A 17,272-nucleotide genomic window follows, 5' to 3' on the forward strand; every position below is an offset into this window, starting at 1 on the left:
TAAGAATAGATTTGTCGGTTCTGAAACCTGTACTTTTCTGAAACTTTATACTATCAGGAATAAAACAAAATTTACAAGTGGCATGCAAATTCTACGTTTGTCCATGTCCTCCCTTGTGTGTCACGGTGTCTCTTTAAGATATCATATCTACAAGAATAAGTTATATCTAATGGTTTATTTGTTGACCCCCAACCTCCTTAATTATCGAGAGATTAAAATAAAATAATAATGAAAATACATCTGAAAACAGAAAACAGGACAGAAAAAAAAATTCCAGCAAATGCCGACGTATGGTAAAACTATAACAAACCCTTGTTATACCCCCGCTTGAAAAGTGGGAGAGTATACTGTAATCGGTATGTCCGTCCGTCCGTCTGCCTGTTACGCTTTGGGGTACCCATCTCTTATCCACAACTCCTCTTATACCACTGAGTGAAATTAAATGAAAATTTCACATAGTCTTTATTACATATTGCCATTGTGCATCTCCTATTTTACTTTTTGTCCGATACATATTTTGTGTTTCCTGTCCACAGCAAAACATGGACTTTGCCATTATAACCATATGGGAGGCGGGGGTATCATTTGGTGAGCTCATTGCTCACAGTACCTCTAGTTTTTTTTTGTTTTTTTTTTAATTTTTTTTTTAGAATTGTCGCTATTAAGATATTGACTTTCTTATTCCCAAAGGCAAAATATGTACATTCTTTTACTTGTGTGACAACTGCTAACCAAAAGAATCAAATTGTCCACATCTCAAATGTACTTAAAGAGAGCTGGAAGATGTACTGAAATCATGGAATTTACTGTAAGTTCTTAAGAAATTGGAAGAAATTAAGAGGGAAAATAATAATTATTTAAATTTATTTATGCATTCTGTTAAGTCCTATTCACTTACTACGTGGATAGAAAATTTCTTTATTTTTAACGACTGCATACAGTTAATCTAATTCTAAGCAACTACTTTCATAGTTCTGTCGTATATAGTTTTAAATAATTGATGCATCGAAAGACAAGAGGCCCAAGACTCTACACAACATGAGGATGCTTCCACATGAGTTTTACCTTTCCTGGCCCAGTGCTTCTTGAGAAGATTTTTGGAAAAATCCTATGTATTCCCATGTTTAACTTTGACACCCCATTGTGGCCCCATCCTACCCCCGGGGATCGTGGTTTGAAAAAAAAATTGAATCTACACTACATGAGGATGTTTCCACACATATTTCATCTTTCTTGGTCCAGTGGATCTTGAGAAGAAGATTTTCAAAAGATGCCATTAATTTTTCACTAATTCACAATTATCTCCCCCTGGAAGAGGGGGTGGCCCTTCATTTGAACAAACTTCCCTTCACCCATGGGTACTTTGTGGCAAGTTTGGTTAAAATTGGCCCAGTGATTCTTGAGAAGAAGATGAAAATATAAAAAGTTTTATGCAATGACAACAAAAACAACAACGCCAACGAAGACGAAGACGACAACAAGGACAGACAACGAACAAATTTTGGTCAGAAAAGTCACTTGAGTCTTCGGCTTAGGTAAGCTTAAAATAAATATGTCAAATAAACTTTCTTTCAAAGGCTAATATGAAATAGATTTTTTCATGGTGTTCTAACAATATTTTTGATTAGTCATAATAAGGATATATTGGGCCAAGAAAAGACAAGATAATATGTCTACATATACCGGTACGTTATGATTTGGTGCAAGGTACAATTAACAGTGATTATTACATTTATTCATTATCAACATTTTTCTTTTGCTTTTGGGCATATACCTCCATCTACAAGCTTATTATGTTTTTGATACACCTTAAGCTTTGAATCCTTGACAATATTTAATTTTACTCAGGTGAGCGTTAGAGTTCTCATGCCTCTTGTTAATTTATAAATTTCACAGTCTTATTTTTTATGCCCACACTTAGATTAATACATATATTTTATGTGGTTTGCTTTCTTGCTGATTAATTTAACGATAATTAAATTGTATCAGGACAAAAATCGAGCGAAGATGAAAAGTTCAACTTTAACAACCACATAAAGGCAGTAGATTTTTTTTAAACAAGTGATAATTATAGAGATGTCAGCTTAATGTCTACCTTACCATCCCCCCAATTCTCTAGTAAATTGTTGATTGTAAACATAAAATTTAACAAAACAAAAAAAAAATAAGAAAAACGTTGTCCTTGAATGTCTTAATTCTTTCAATTTAGACATTTAAGGACACAAGAATCGATGTTTCATGAAAAAAGTTTCAAAATTAAACAACAAAAAATACAGCTGTGAACAGAAAATATGACAAAAAGAAAAAAATTGGCAACATTGTATGTTAAAACTATAATTATCCTCCCTTAACAGAATCATTGTTATTAAGAGATAAGGACTTTCTTATTCCCAAACGCAAAGTACTTTTGGGGCAGCTGTGTACTCCAAAAATAAAGAGATCTCGGAGAGGTACTTAAATCATGGAATTCTTCAGAAAAATTGGAAGTGATCAACAAAGTGTTATTACATCTTTATGTCTGCTGTTTAATCCTGTAAACCTACTGCCCGGATAGATATTAAATTCCCCTCTTATTTTCTTTCTATGCCGCCGAAATATGGCTGAAAAATTGCCGATTCGGCGTAAAACAGTATACAATCAATCAATCTATTACTACTCTGTATAAGTAGTAGACCACATATATATATATACATGTATTTCATTTTGGCAATTTCATAAAATATTGTATTAGGAGAAGGCTATCTATGTTTTTTAACTTTTGTCTAACCCATTTTACACTTTGTCAAAAAATATGCTCAATTATTAAAAAAAATCAAATTTCATTTATTTTAACGACTGCGTTATCAGGTTCGGTTCTCTTGTTCTAAACAGATACTTTCATAGTTCTGTCACATAGATTTTAAAATAATTTATGCCTCAAAAGAAAAAAATGCATGACATTTAAATGTTTTTCCAGATAACAAGTAAGGCCATGAAATTGATTTTTCATCGTGTCCTAAGACTTTTTTTTGGATTAATAAGAATAAGGATATTCTGGACCAAGACAAGTAAATAGGACCAGTTTACAATCCCGTTGAAGGTTCCAGTACTGATTAATTTGTTGATTCCTGATCTTCCTTTTTTTTTGCCATGGACATAAAATCCCCAACTATAAGTCTATTATGGTTAATTACATCTTTGGTTCCTTTACTTTACTCGATAATAGTTTTATTTCAGTTGTAACACGTCATTTGTTTGGTTAAACGGTTTAATCCATTTTATATAACAAAACTTGTCTACGTCACAATGAGTTACGTCAAAAACGTATTACTCAGCTTGAGGTTAACTTTTAAAATATGCGATATTTGAAGCCTTTTTCCGAAGGAAAAAATGGAAAAATTGTCTCAATGTCTACTTTGAAATTAAATTATAAGGAATGAAGCTTATTTCAACTTTTGCAGCAAACAAACAACAAACAAACAGACCACCCCCTTCCCCCCAACTTATTTCTGGGCAACATCTTTCATAATATTGATAGATGCCCTCTTCCTCATCATGTTCTTTGTTTATCGGCGAATGCCCCGGAGCAGAGAGGATTTTCGAAAAATAAATACATTTTCACTTTGTATTCATTAGAGCCCCGCCCTAACATCAAGACCCCTGATCTAGGGGTCACGAAATTGAAATCAAGGAAGAGGTTATCTTACTTATCATACTTATGTACTAAGTCCATCAGCCTTATACATGTATCCAATAGAAGATAGATGATATCAAAAAATTGATGCTGTTCCGCGTGAGTAAATCAATGTTTTAAAGAAAAATTCATATGGATAAATATTTCTCCAGGTCCGTTATATAATGCTCGAACAAGGAAAGGGATAGAGAGGGGCAAGATGGTCTAGCAATAAATACCATCAAATACTGTACACAGGAATGAAGGGTAGTGTCTGATTATGTTCCTTTGTAAGTAATAACACGTTGACCTTTCTACAGTGCTGCTATCCTATAAGTTGACAATTCTATCCTATCCTATCGTGAATCCTGCATCCACAATCCTATCCTGTGATTTCAGTCTAATCCTATCCTATCCTATCCTGCAACTCTCAGTTTTTTAATATTTAGGAATTAATTTGACAAAACGAAAAAAAGGAATTACCAGGAAAAAAATCAGACATAGTTTTGGTATTCATTTAAATGTTATAAATTTTAATGGAAAAAAATAATCGAGATCGGCATTCCATAATTCCCGACTCGCCGCACAAATTAAATTTACGATTATCATTGCCATGTTAAAAATAAATGTTAACAAACAGGTCGTAATTACGTGGACAAGTACTGATTTTGCGAACATATGTAAAGAAATTGGGCTACCAGAAGAATTAAAGAAAAAATATACTTAGTGTTTTAATTTTCCTACTAACAATGATCGGGAGACCCGGGATCGCGACTTGCGTCCGACGTATTATTATTAATTATTTTTAAAAATCATAGGCCTATACGGTAAAAATGTTTAAGTATATGTTTCATGTAAAATTTTATTTTTGCCTAAACTGAGCACCATGAAAATAACATGCATGTACATGTATCTATAGTTTAACTGTGCCTGCATAACAGGTTTTTCTGTATGCAATTCTCAAAAAGAAGATCTGACAAGACCATAAACCAAACAAAATGTAGGTCTAGAATATTTTGACTTTCACATATTAAACATTTTAAATGTGAAATTGTTTTATAATATCAAATATTAAATGTATGATTTTTATTTAAATTCATAATTTATTCTTTTTTAAAATTTCAGTTCATCATTTGTCGTATGTGATATTTTTCAAACATGCAAAATATATAGTTGCTAAATAAAATTCAAGATGATCAAAATGTTTTTTTTTCATTTAACTTCAGTTTCTTCTCAGTTTATGGTCAGCTCAGTGTCATACAAATGTATTTCAATTTCCTATTTTGTTTTATGTGTGAAAATTTAATAATTTATGTTTAATAGAATATATTTTCTAAATTTGATATTGGTTGACAGATTGACAGTATATAAATATTGCATGTAGTTGAGTGTAACATTGAAAATTTTCACCCCAAGATAACCATTGTCAACTGAGGCCCAGCCGAGGTTGACAATGGTTTTCGAGGGGTGAAAATTTTTAATGTTACACTCAACTACATGCAATATTTATTATATTATACTGAATGTTTTATATAAATACATATTACAGTGAACCGTGCGCGCATAAATTCTGCGCAGTCACTATTTTTTGTAATACCACCCGTTGTCAAGCAATGTTGACTGTTGCAACGCAGGAGGGCATGGCGTCATTATTCAGCGGGTAGTAGTGCTTTTTATCAAATGTTTCTCGACGAATCAGATTCAAGTAATTTACATGAAAGTATAACAATAATAAATATTGTAGTGAGGTCACACATGTTCCTAAGATCTTATAAAACATGCAAGAGAAATTCAGAATTCACAGTATTTACAGTATTTATAATTCATTCTTGAGTAAAGAAAGTTTGTTTTTGACCTTGGCATTGGATCTTGAATCTTAATCAGTGTCTGATTGAAAAATATTAATATGCTCCACACATATTCCTTAGATCTTATAAACATGCATAAGAATTCACAGTATGTATAACACATTCTTGAGTAAACCTTTTATTTGACCTTGACATTTGATCTTAAAATTATCAGTGTTTAAATGAGAAAAAAAACTTTCATCAAGTACACAATATTTTTATTCAAGGTGATTCCTCAACAATGTTTAACAATTGAATATTCCATTACCATGAGACAAAGTCATTAAAAGTATCCATGTACAGCATTTATGGATTTTAATTCAAAGATCACAGATACATGTACATGAACTTTGTTTAAATTTAAGTTTATCAATGTTTTTATTACCGTAGTATAATGTTTTACATGCATTTAATTTGACTTTTTTATTCGACGCTCAAATTGAAATTCAAATGTCATAGTTATTGTCAGAGAGATGGTCATAAACTGAACAGTTCCACAAATGTCAACAATGCACAGAAAACATACACTGATCTCCTTAATAAAAGCACCATGATTTCAGTCTTAGGAATCTTTGACACTGGTTTGAACATCTTTCATCATTTACTCTAACAGCATATGGCATGAAGTGCATTCTGCACAGCTGCAAATCTGCAGGGTTTCCTGAAGAAAAAAAAATCACATAATTATAGGCATGTAGATTGTAAATTTTGTCATACACATTTCATACACATTTAAAATGTTTTTGATTGTGATTATCTTTCACATTTCATGTACAATTGGCTTTAATTTCACCTTTTTCTCTCAAAAAAATAATGCATTTAGAAATCATGAAAAATAAAATCTTATACTGCAACCTCAGTCATATTAAATTAAGAAAAAAAATCTTATTTAAGATAATTTACTTGTACATTATAATTCATTTTATCTTGTCAACTTGCTAACAAGTATGAATACATTTGTTTTAGTGACTTTTCTCTATTTTCTCTTTGTATTTATCTATTTAATGTTTTTTCTTGGTTTTCTTTTTTTTGGTCTTGAAATTTGAATATGTAAAAGAAGAAGAAAATATCTATGTAACAGCAGCATGATGACCAGAAAAATTCAATATTTCTTTCAGTCTAACTCTCAAGATTTTTGAAAGAAGAAAATCACTTGTTCCGAGAAACTGCAGACATGTCACCTCAAAGCAGATAATTATGTTTCTATAGTTGAATGACCATTTAAAAATACATGATAAAAATAAAATCATACATACTTTTTAGATTAAAATCCTTTATACTGTGATGACGCATGATGACACATGAGTGCAGGCAAATCCATCACTGTAATGATGAATATTGAAAGATTAACTTATGTTTCATAACTCACAATACATCATACATACATGTACAATATGTAAGTGCACTGCTGAGTGAGCTTATTAAACATTTCAGCAGTAGCATTAGAAATGGTCATGATGATTCTACATTAATTTATTATAAGTTACACTGAAATGAAACAATTAAGGAAATAATAAGATTAATAAACTGATTAAGGCATAATACATATGATTGTTTTAGTCTTAGAGCTCATTGATAGCTAATTGAATCATATGACAGAGTAACGGGGGTATTTGTAAATATTTTATCCCCCCTTCTGTCTACACTAGTTCTTTTTTCCGCACGTAATTTTTGTTTATATTAAATAGAATAAAATGTTAATATTTTAAGACACGAGAACATTGTTTTGAGGGATTAATAAGTATAAAAATGCAAACATGTACAGTGTACAGTGTGGAATGCGGGTGGTTTCGCTCCGATTACGTGTTCGCGCCGAGTGGTTTCGCTCCCATTACTTGTTCGCGCCGGGTGGTTTCGCCCCTCGTGGATTCGCGCCGCTATATTACTGAAGATACCGCTTATAGTCGTTTGATTATCGTTTGATCACTAATGACGAGCAGATTAATTATAAATAATGATGAGAGACAAGTCGTGCGCTTTTCAAATGTATTTCCAAAAACTTCATTCTACCAAAAAAAATCACCATGGCCAGCTGTCTTCATTGCAGAAAAACGGTAAGTATTTCTTTTTTTAATCCCAAAATTCTCAATATCAATAGACCTAAAATTAAAAAAGATATTTTTTTATGTCTTATGTCTTAAATAATTTCTAGTACTGTGTGTGAAAATCATAGAAGAATAATTGTATATTATTTAGGATGCATTAAAGTTAATCATATATAAGCTTTGAAGTTTTAAAGAATTTATATCTATAAGAGGTACTTACAAAATAAAATGGCTTCAAAAAAGGTGTTACTACAAAATGGGATAATTATTCAACATAACACGACATTAGCGCTTGGGGTTCATTAATTACAACCTACTGGGTTATATAATTATAGGTAATCGGGGGAAGCCATTCTGTATACTACCAATACCTTACCTGTAGATACCTGTAGATAAACGGGGCGAAACCACCCGGCGCGATACCACTCGGAGCGAACACGTAATCGGCGCGAAACCACCCTACACCACAGTGTGTAGTATACTTACATGAACTCGCACATCATCTATTCAAGTCCGCTGTTGACGGTTCCTGTGGAATTATCCAAACAAACAGAGCATATTTAACAGAAAACATGTTAAAACACTTTTACACAAGTAAGAATCGGTTAAATCATCCAAACAAGCTGAAGAAATACGGTCTTTCGATGTCTGAACTCTTCGTTGTTTACATTCCCAAATCTTCCGGTGATCGTTCACGGTTAGATCGTACGCCGTGTTACTCGAAGTTAATAATGTAAATCTGTGTTTTGAGAAAAAAATGTTTTATTTTCTATTGAAATTTTATTAATATTTCTTTTGTAAACATTTTATATCGTATTTCGTTTTTGTAATTTATTCTGATATATGAATGAACCTTTGCTCGAATCTGATTGGCTGTAGGATACAGGATAGGATAGGATAGGATAGGATTGGATTAACTTTTATATGTTTCTATCGTGAATCCTCAATCCTGAATCCTATCCGATCCCATCCCATGTCAACTTGTGGGATAGCAGCACTGTATATTCCATTCCAAAAGATAATTTGAACACTAGGCCTCAAGACCATATACTGAAAACAGTCTACAGTCAAAATTTTGATATTTAATATCTTCCGTTTCATTCAATGTACAATATTTAAAAAATACAAATACATGTACATGGTGTATGCAAAACACTTCAACTCAAACATATAATTTTTATTTTTTTATCAAAATTATTTCGGAATTTATATCGATATGAAATTTTGACTAAAGTCTGTTCTTTCTCACTTCATGGTCTTAAGGCCAAGCTAGTTGACATCATGGAATTTCATTTCAGTAAGAATGACACTCATAAGTTTTCTTCTCAAGTCATTGTCATCTATTAACTAACTTTACAAAACCCAATTCTAGTTCTACACCAAATTACCCAACATATGATATTAAAAAGATGCATGAGTGCCTCATTTACCACTTTGGACTCCGAGTAGCTCCGTACTGTCCTCTAATCTGTTGAAAATTAGCAGACCTGTAAATAATTGTGTAACAATAAATATGAAAAACATTAGTCAGCATTTGATCATGACTTAATGATAAATTGTATTTGCTGACAAAGTCATTGTATCGACCGTAGAACTAAATTATGACTTTATACGAGAATGCTAATATTCATGTTGAATCAACTTATTTGTCAATAATATATCTTGTTTAAGAAATTGTTCATACGTAGAACAGACTCTGTGGATTTTGGACGATTTCTGGTTCATATGAATAAATAGGTCTGCTAATAACGGGGATGGGGGGGGGCAATTGGTACCCTTGGGAATTCCAAGAGATTGTTTGATGACCTGGTCTCCAAAAACCACCTAGAAATTGTCAAATTAATCAGAAACCCGAGCATCTTTTAAATATCAACTTCAGAATTTTTTAATAACAATTTTGCAAATGACCAATGACAAGGTAAGTAAATTTACAAGTATCATTTTCATTTTAAAAATAAATGAAAAAGCAGTTGTTAATGAAATTAAAAAACCTGGAATTGTTTTCCTTTAAAGTTGAAGTTTTTATGCTGTTGATTTTTGTAAAATTTTACAAATATTCCTTGGAAATTTTAAGTATCCACATCTGATAATCACTACCTCTCAAATATATTATTGCACATTAGTCCTAAAGTTTCTCTTTCATTACTGTTAGTCGTCCGCATGGTGCAGTGGTTAGAGCGTCTGCTCTAGAGTCGCGAAGTAAGGAGTCAATCCTTACGTCGCGGGTTTGAATCCCACTGTGGGACGTGGAGACCAGTCCTTTGGATGAGACCGTATAAAGCAAGGTCCCGTGTCGCAGTAGGTGCTGGCACAAAAAAGATCCCTCCCTGCTCAATGGCCCTGAGTGCCAAGTGTAGGACAAAATTGATTACTTTATTTGAAACAAAACTTATATCTCTTTTCACTAAAGAGATCTCTCTTTTCGCTAAAGAGATCTCTCTTTTCGCTTAAGAGATATTTCTTTTTAAAGTTAGAGAGATACTTCGAGGGCTGTTCAAAAAATAATGTCCTGATGTCTATGACATACAACAGAGAAATCATATGACATTAAGCTTGACTTTTTCTCATGACTGAATCTTTAATGAATTGATAACAGTTTATGTGACCACTTTTCATCGCATACTTTCATTCAGAGAAGCTAGAAAACAAGGGCTATTTGATTGATTGATTGATTGATTGTATACTGTTTAACGTCCCTCTCCAGAATATTTCACTGATATGGAGACAATACCATTGCCGGTGAAGGGCTGCAAATTTAGGCCTATGCTCGGAACTTACGGCCTTTGAGTAGGGAGGGATCTTTATCGTGCCACACCTGCTGTGACACGGGGCCTCGGTTTATACGGTCTCATCCGAAGGACCGCCCCATTTAGTCGCCTTTTACGACAAGCAAGGGGGTACTGAGGACCTATTCTGACCCGGATCCCCGCGGGGCAGGGCTATTTGAGAAACTACATTAAAATACCATTCATTTTTAACGCAGTTTAATGCAGGGCTATTTGAGAAACTGTATTAAAAATGAATGGTAAAGAATCAGTAAACTAGAGTGAAATTAAATGCTTCATTAAAGCGGCTGGAAATTTTGTAAAGAATCCCAAAGAAATATTAATAATTTATTGAAATATTTGAAATTTACAGCAATTAATGCCTGTTTTATAGATACATGAGCAGGTGCATGGATTTCAATGAGCAAATATGATAATGGGCATCAAAAATTGGTACCGTCGACGTCCTTGGCGACAAGGACTCACAACAACCAATGTACTGTTTGCCAAAATTCAATAAATTATCACTGATGATGTTTGATTGACCTTAAGACACATAGCAAATCTAATATGCATTATTTTGGGGGTAGTTTTAAAGAAACATTTGAGAGTAAAAAAAGCTTAGTACTCAATGGTCACCTATATTTTGAAAAATGAGTGAAAACGACATCAAGTAAGAATATCTAATCAATTAATTAAAATTGTAATTATTTAAGTTTGTCTGAAATTCAAACAGATAATGAAACTTGAATCCATTGCTTTAAACTCTCAAAACAAATTTACAATAAAGTGCATTTGACAAAAACAGCAAAAGTCTGAGAAGATCAAAGAATTGCAAGAGTACAAAGACAGTTTTATATGCCATTTCCTTAAATATTAGTGGTCTTGTTGTTCACATTTTTATTCGGGGAGGCAGTTCAATTTCTCGAAGAGTCTTGAAAGCAAAAGTTTTGCAAAAAAATTGAAATGTTTATGAGAGGAAGGAACCAGAATCAGGAATCCACCACAATAATTTTTTTCATGGCAGCGTCCAAACCCACACGCCATGACGAGTAAAGGAGTTTTGGGTTAAACAGAAAGTTGAAGTTTTGACACACCAACAATACATTGTAATCGCCAGATCTTTCACCCTTTGACTTGTTTCATTTTCCAAACTTAAAAAAACACCTTTCAGAAAGAAAAAAAGCAAGTCCAGGAAATCATAGGATCTGCCATATTCCAGTATACGAAGGGCCATACGGCCATGCTCAAAAATGTGTTCTAAAAACAATCAGAAATTGGATAAAATGTTTTTAATTAAAAAAGAATATTTAAGTGAAATCATTTAAACTAAATAATTGAAAAGCGTTTTTGTTTCTTTCCAAGTGCCGAAGACTTTGTTTATTGAGCAGCCTTAAGTATCCTTTTTAATTCGCAAAAAACGTCTTTTTATCAACGTCAAGAGAGATATCCCTTCAGATTAAGTTGAAAGAGATACCTCCTTTAATGAAAGATATGTCTCCTTTGCAGTCATCATAAAAATAAAATCATTATCTTTCCCCTAACATCTCCAAATACACGTACGAGAGCGAGTTTAGATAAGAAAGAACTGAACTGAATAGGACTTATATGTAGGATACTTAGCATATATCCTTTCCAACTAACCCCATGCATAGGAAGAAGAATAAAGCTATAATTTGTCACATATCTGCGGCCTTCGTCTAAAATCTTTCTGTTGTGATATATCCCATATCGCTTACACGGTTGTACTTATCACTACAAGAGACACCTATGGTGGAAAAAAAACTTTGACATGGGATGTTTCCTTTCTTTAGGCACATTATCCCACCCCTGGAATTTCAGAGGTATTTGAATCTCTGATTACGGACTGGTTTTTTTTCAATTTTAAAACATGATTTTAGAAATATTTTTTAAGCTCAAAGAATACTGGCTTCAAATGGAGAAAATCCTGCTCTTCAATTGAATTATTGCACGCATCAAATCAATCGTTCATTTCAAGAGAAACAATTTTTAAATACAGAAACTAGAATAAAGAGCAAATAATATAGATTGGCATCATCATTGATTGTTTGAAGAGATCGTTATAATTACAGACAATATCATTTAATTGTTGCGTAAATCGAATAAATTTGATGGTGCCTTAAAGTAATTAAAAATGTTTTCAATTTAATATTCACGATCGGTAATTTGATATTTCTGACTGATTAGAAAATTAGAAATGGGTTTGTTTGATTAGTTCATTGTAAATACATTTACCTAAACATAGTAGGAGAAAAAGAGAATAGAATGTTATTCAATACACTTGTATATAGAGTCAAACAAAAATCTTTAATAGCCCGTATTTTTGTTTTGCTTTGAACATGTTGAATAGCTATTTTCCTTAATTTTCGAAAGAATTACCATATGAAAAAAAACACTCAAGAACTTACGAAATAAAAAAATCTTGGTTAGAAGAGGGGATGCTTTTAAAACTCTCATCTGCTACCCTTCCAAAAAACCTGTGACGGCCTAGTGTTTTTCTTATATTTTCATAGAGAGCGTTATATTATACCTGTGAAAACGTCACTTAGTGTGTAAATGATTGGAATAATTGGAATAATTAAGATTACTTTATTTACCAGTTCAAAGTTGAAATTAATTATGTGTGTATCAATTAATAACTCTAAATTAACTGTCTTTTTTTTTTATTATAAAAAATGGGACTCATGGAAAAAAAATGTTTGAATCAAATTGACATGTTTCTTTTGAGTTGAATATTATTTAAATGTGTTTAAATATGTTTGCTTTTGATAATTACTTTTTATGATTGGTGAACAATCGATGTAGGGAATTCTAAAAGCAGCCTTAATTTGTTTCCGTATAATTCCAGTTTAATCCGATATGTGTGAGTGGATGTAAGGGAGGGTGTGTGAGTTAAAAATCCTTTGTAAACTACTTTGTAGAAATTTTGTTTACACACAATGGATAATGTAAATTAAAAAACATTTGTTTTTTTAAATGCATAATTATAGTTAATTAATTAAGAATAATTGACAATTATGTACGCCAATGTAAATAAACTGATCACATAAAAAAAAAAGAAGAAAAATGATGCAAACATCAAATATGGGGTTTTCATGGTCAATTCTGAGTCAAAATCGTCATAAAAGAATTCGATCAATCACTGCACATTTGTTTTATACTGTTGTAGTTAAATTAAAAGTTATTCTTGATAAAAAGATGGAAAAATGAACATCGCATAATTAAAATTTTTTGAAAAAAAAATCTGGTATAGCTTTCATAATCGGGTGTTTTATCAGACAAAACTGTTTGACAGGAAGCAAAGGAAATCACGATTGACCATGCGTGAGTTACTGATTAGATTCTTTATTAATGTAGGCATTGTTTATCCCAGAATGTGCGCTTTCAGTCTGTCTGCATGCTTTCATAATCGTGTGTTTTATCAGACAAAACTGTTAGACGGAAAGCAAAGGAAATCATGGTTAACCGTGAATTCCTGATTAGTTTTTTTAGGTCACCTGAGTAAACTCAGGTGACCTATTGCTATCCGTTTTCGTCCGTCGTCGTGCGTCGTGCGTTGTGCGTTGTGCGTCGTGCGTTGTGCGTTAACATTTGAACATTTTCAGCTTCTTCTCTGCAACCACTGAACCACTTTCAACCAAATTTGGCACAAAGCATCTATGGGTAAAGGGGAACAAAAATTGTGAATTTCATGATCACTGCCCCCCAGGGGCCTGAGGGGTGGGGCCAAAACCACTAAAATTAATGCAATTTTAAAAACCTTCTTCTTTACTCCTGGGCATCAAGCAGTCAAACTGTTTGCATGATTGTAATCAGCAATGAGTCCTCTACCAAAATTGTGAAATTCATGGCCCTGGGGTCAGGGGTTCTAGTGCTAGGGCGGGGCTAAATAAGTAGGTAGTGAAAATGCATTATTTCTTTGAAAATCTTCTTCTCTGCTCCTGGGTATTAAATATAACTAAGTACATAGTTATGATGAGCAAGAGTGCCTCTACCAAAATTGTGAATTTTATGGCCCCAGGGTCAGGGGATCTGGTGTTAGGGCGGGGCTCTATTGATTATATAGTGAAAATACATGAATTCTTTGAAAATCTTCTTCTCTGCTCCTGGGTATTAAATAAACTAACTAAGTGCCTAGTTATGGTGAGCAAGAGTGCCTCTACCAAAATTGTGAATTTTATGGCCCCAGGATTAGGGGTTCGGGTATTGGGGGGGGGGGGCTCTATTGATTATATAGTGAAAATACATGAATTCTTTGAAAATCTTCTTCTCTGCTCCTGGGTATTAAATATATAAGTGCCTAGTTATGATGAACAAGAGTGCCTCTACCAAAATTGTGAATTTTATGGCCCCAGGGTCAGGGGTTCTGGTGTTAGGGCGGGGCTCTATGTTTATATAGTGAAAATACATGAATTCTTTGAAAATCTTCTTCTCTGCTCCTGGGTATTAAATAAACTAACTAAGTGCCTAGTTATGGTGAGCAAGAGTGCCTCTACCATGGCCAAAATTGTGAATTTTATGGCCCCAGGATTAGGGGTTCGGGTATTAGGGGGGGGGGGGGGGGCTCTATTGATTATATAGTGAAAATACATGAATTCTTTGAAAATTTTCTTCTCTGCTCCTGGGTAACTAAGTGCATAGTTATGATGAGCAAGAGTGCCTCTACCAAAATTGTGAATTTTATGGCCCCAGGGTCAGGGGTTCTAGTGCTATGGCGGGGCTCTATAGATTATTTAGTTAAAATACATGAATTCTTTGTATATATTCTTCTCTGCTCCTGGGTATTAAATAAACTAACTAAGTGCATAGTTATGATGAACAAGAGTGCCTCTACCAAAATTGTGAATTTTATGGCCCCAGGGTCAGGGGTTCTGGTGTTAGGGTGGGGCTCTATTGATTATATAGTGAAAATACAGGAATTCTTTGAAAATCTTCTTCTCTGCTCCTGGGTAATAAATAAACTAACTAAGTGCATAGTTATGATGAGCAAGAGTGCCTCTACCAAATTTGTGAATTTTATGGCCCCAGGGTCAGGAGTTCTAGTGCTATGGAGTGGCTCTTTAGATTAAGTAGTTAAAATACATGAATTCTTTGAAAATCTTCTTCTCTGCTCCTGGGTATTAAATAAACTAACTAAGTGCATAGTTATGATGAACAAGAGTGCCTCAACCAAAATTGTGAATTTTATGGCCCCAGAGTCAGGGGTTCTGGTGTTAGGGTGGGGCTCTATTGATTATATAGTGAAAATACAGGAATTCTTTGAAAATCTTCTTCATTGCTCCTGGGTATTAAATAAACTAACTAAGTGCATAGTTATGATGAGCCTCTAGCAAAATTATGAATTTTATGGCCCCAGGGTCAGGGGTTTTGGTGTTAGGGCGGGGCTCTATAGATTATATAGTGAAAAAAAATCTTTAAAAATTTTCTTCTCTGCTCTAGGGTATTAAGCAGATGAACTACCTATATAGTTATGATCTACAAGGGCCCAAATCCTCCAGAATTGTGAATTTCAAGGCCCCAGGGTCAGGGGTACCATGGGGGGTGTACTTATATACTGAAAATGAATGAATGGTTTGAAATCTGCTCCTTGGTATTAATCAAATATCAAGGCCTAAGGGTCAGGGGTTCATGTGTGGTAGGGGCACTACTGATTATTGCTGAATATAACTGATTAGTTGAAATGCATTTTTTGTTCCCCTACCTTGTGTATGTATTTAGTAAACAAACTAAGCAACTGCTAAGTGTATTGTTATGATGAATTAAATTTAATCACTGGAAAGTTGTTGCATAATGCTCAGGTGACCTATAAGGCCCATGGGCCTCTTGTTTATTAATGTAGGCATTCTTTAAAATTCAGAGCGTCTGCTCTAGAAGTAAAGTAAGGAGTCAATCCTTACGTCGCAGGTTCGAACCCCACTGTGGGACATGGAGACCGGTACTTCGGATGAGACTGTATGAAACGAGATCTCGTGTCGCAGTATGTGCTGGCACGAAAAAGATTCCTAACTGCTCAATGGCCCTAAGTGCCAAGCACAGGACAAAATTTGTAGCTCTTCACCTGCAAGTGGTGGAGTCGAGTCTCCATTTTGGTGAAAAATTCTTGAGATGGACGTTAAACAACATACAATCAAACAATCTAAATGGTTTTACTGGGTTTCAATTCAATCTAATTAAGGACAGACGAGACGTTCCTTAATAATAGATAAATTTTTCTTAGAGTTTGTCATTGAAGTGTTGCTACTTAAACATGTTTACTCACAAAAAATTGAGGTACCTTACCAGGCATTTCTGCAAGATACCAGGGGTAGTTTTTCTTATATAATCCATCGGGGAAGAAAAATAATTTTCCAATTTCAAATTTTTAAGAGTTTGGACTTTTTAAAAACGTTTAGAAACTGGTTTAGACATCAGAATGTTATTAAAATTTTCAATATTTTTCATACATTACGAAGATATACAAAACCGATTTTGAGGAACGTCTCGTCTGACCTTAAAATCAGATCCTTTATGCTCTTGTATTTTGTAATGTCCCTTGTATTGAAGCGTATAGAAGAGGAGCAAAAAATACAAATCTATTTTTAATTAGATTGGGTTTCAATTTGTTTTATATCTCCCTTCAGATAATCATAATGTTAGCAGACCTATTTTTGTATTCATATGAAGCAGAATTTGTCCAAAATCTTGCACATGAAAAGAAGAAAACACTTGCTGTTGCCTTCAACTGGACATTTAGATATATTGATGACGTATTGTCAATTAACAATGATAATTTCTATTTCTACGTCGATACGATATATCCCGGTGAGCTTGAGATAAAAGATACCACAGAGACTGACACATCTGTTTCATACTTGGATATTTTACTTGAAAAAGACAATGGTAATCTAATAACCAAGCTCTGTAATAAACTTGATCACCACGTGAAGGAGTTTGTCCGTCCTT

At 33.4% G+C, this 17,272-nt stretch overlaps 1 long non-coding RNA gene across 1 annotated transcript; it reads right to left on the reverse strand.

The window, feature by feature from the left end:
- Positions 1 to 5,710: 5,710 nt before the first annotated feature.
- On the reverse strand, positions 5,711 to 8,213 carry LOC134248146 (uncharacterized). Its single transcript, XR_009987988.1, has 3 exons — positions 8,031 to 8,213; positions 6,756 to 6,822; positions 5,711 to 6,160 (listed from the first exon to the last, which is right to left on the reverse strand). It is a non-coding gene; the product is annotated as an uncharacterized LOC134248146 (long non-coding RNA).
- Between the last annotated feature and the right edge of the window lie 9,059 nt (positions 8,214 to 17,272).

Source organism: Saccostrea cucullata, unplaced genomic scaffold, assembly GCF_032062105.1.
Source record: "Saccostrea cucullata isolate Sc308-1 unplaced genomic scaffold, CSIRO_AGI_Scuc_v1 ctg1130, whole genome shotgun sequence".
NCBI classification, from domain to species: Eukaryota; Metazoa; Mollusca; class Bivalvia; order Ostreida; family Ostreidae; genus Saccostrea; species Saccostrea cuccullata.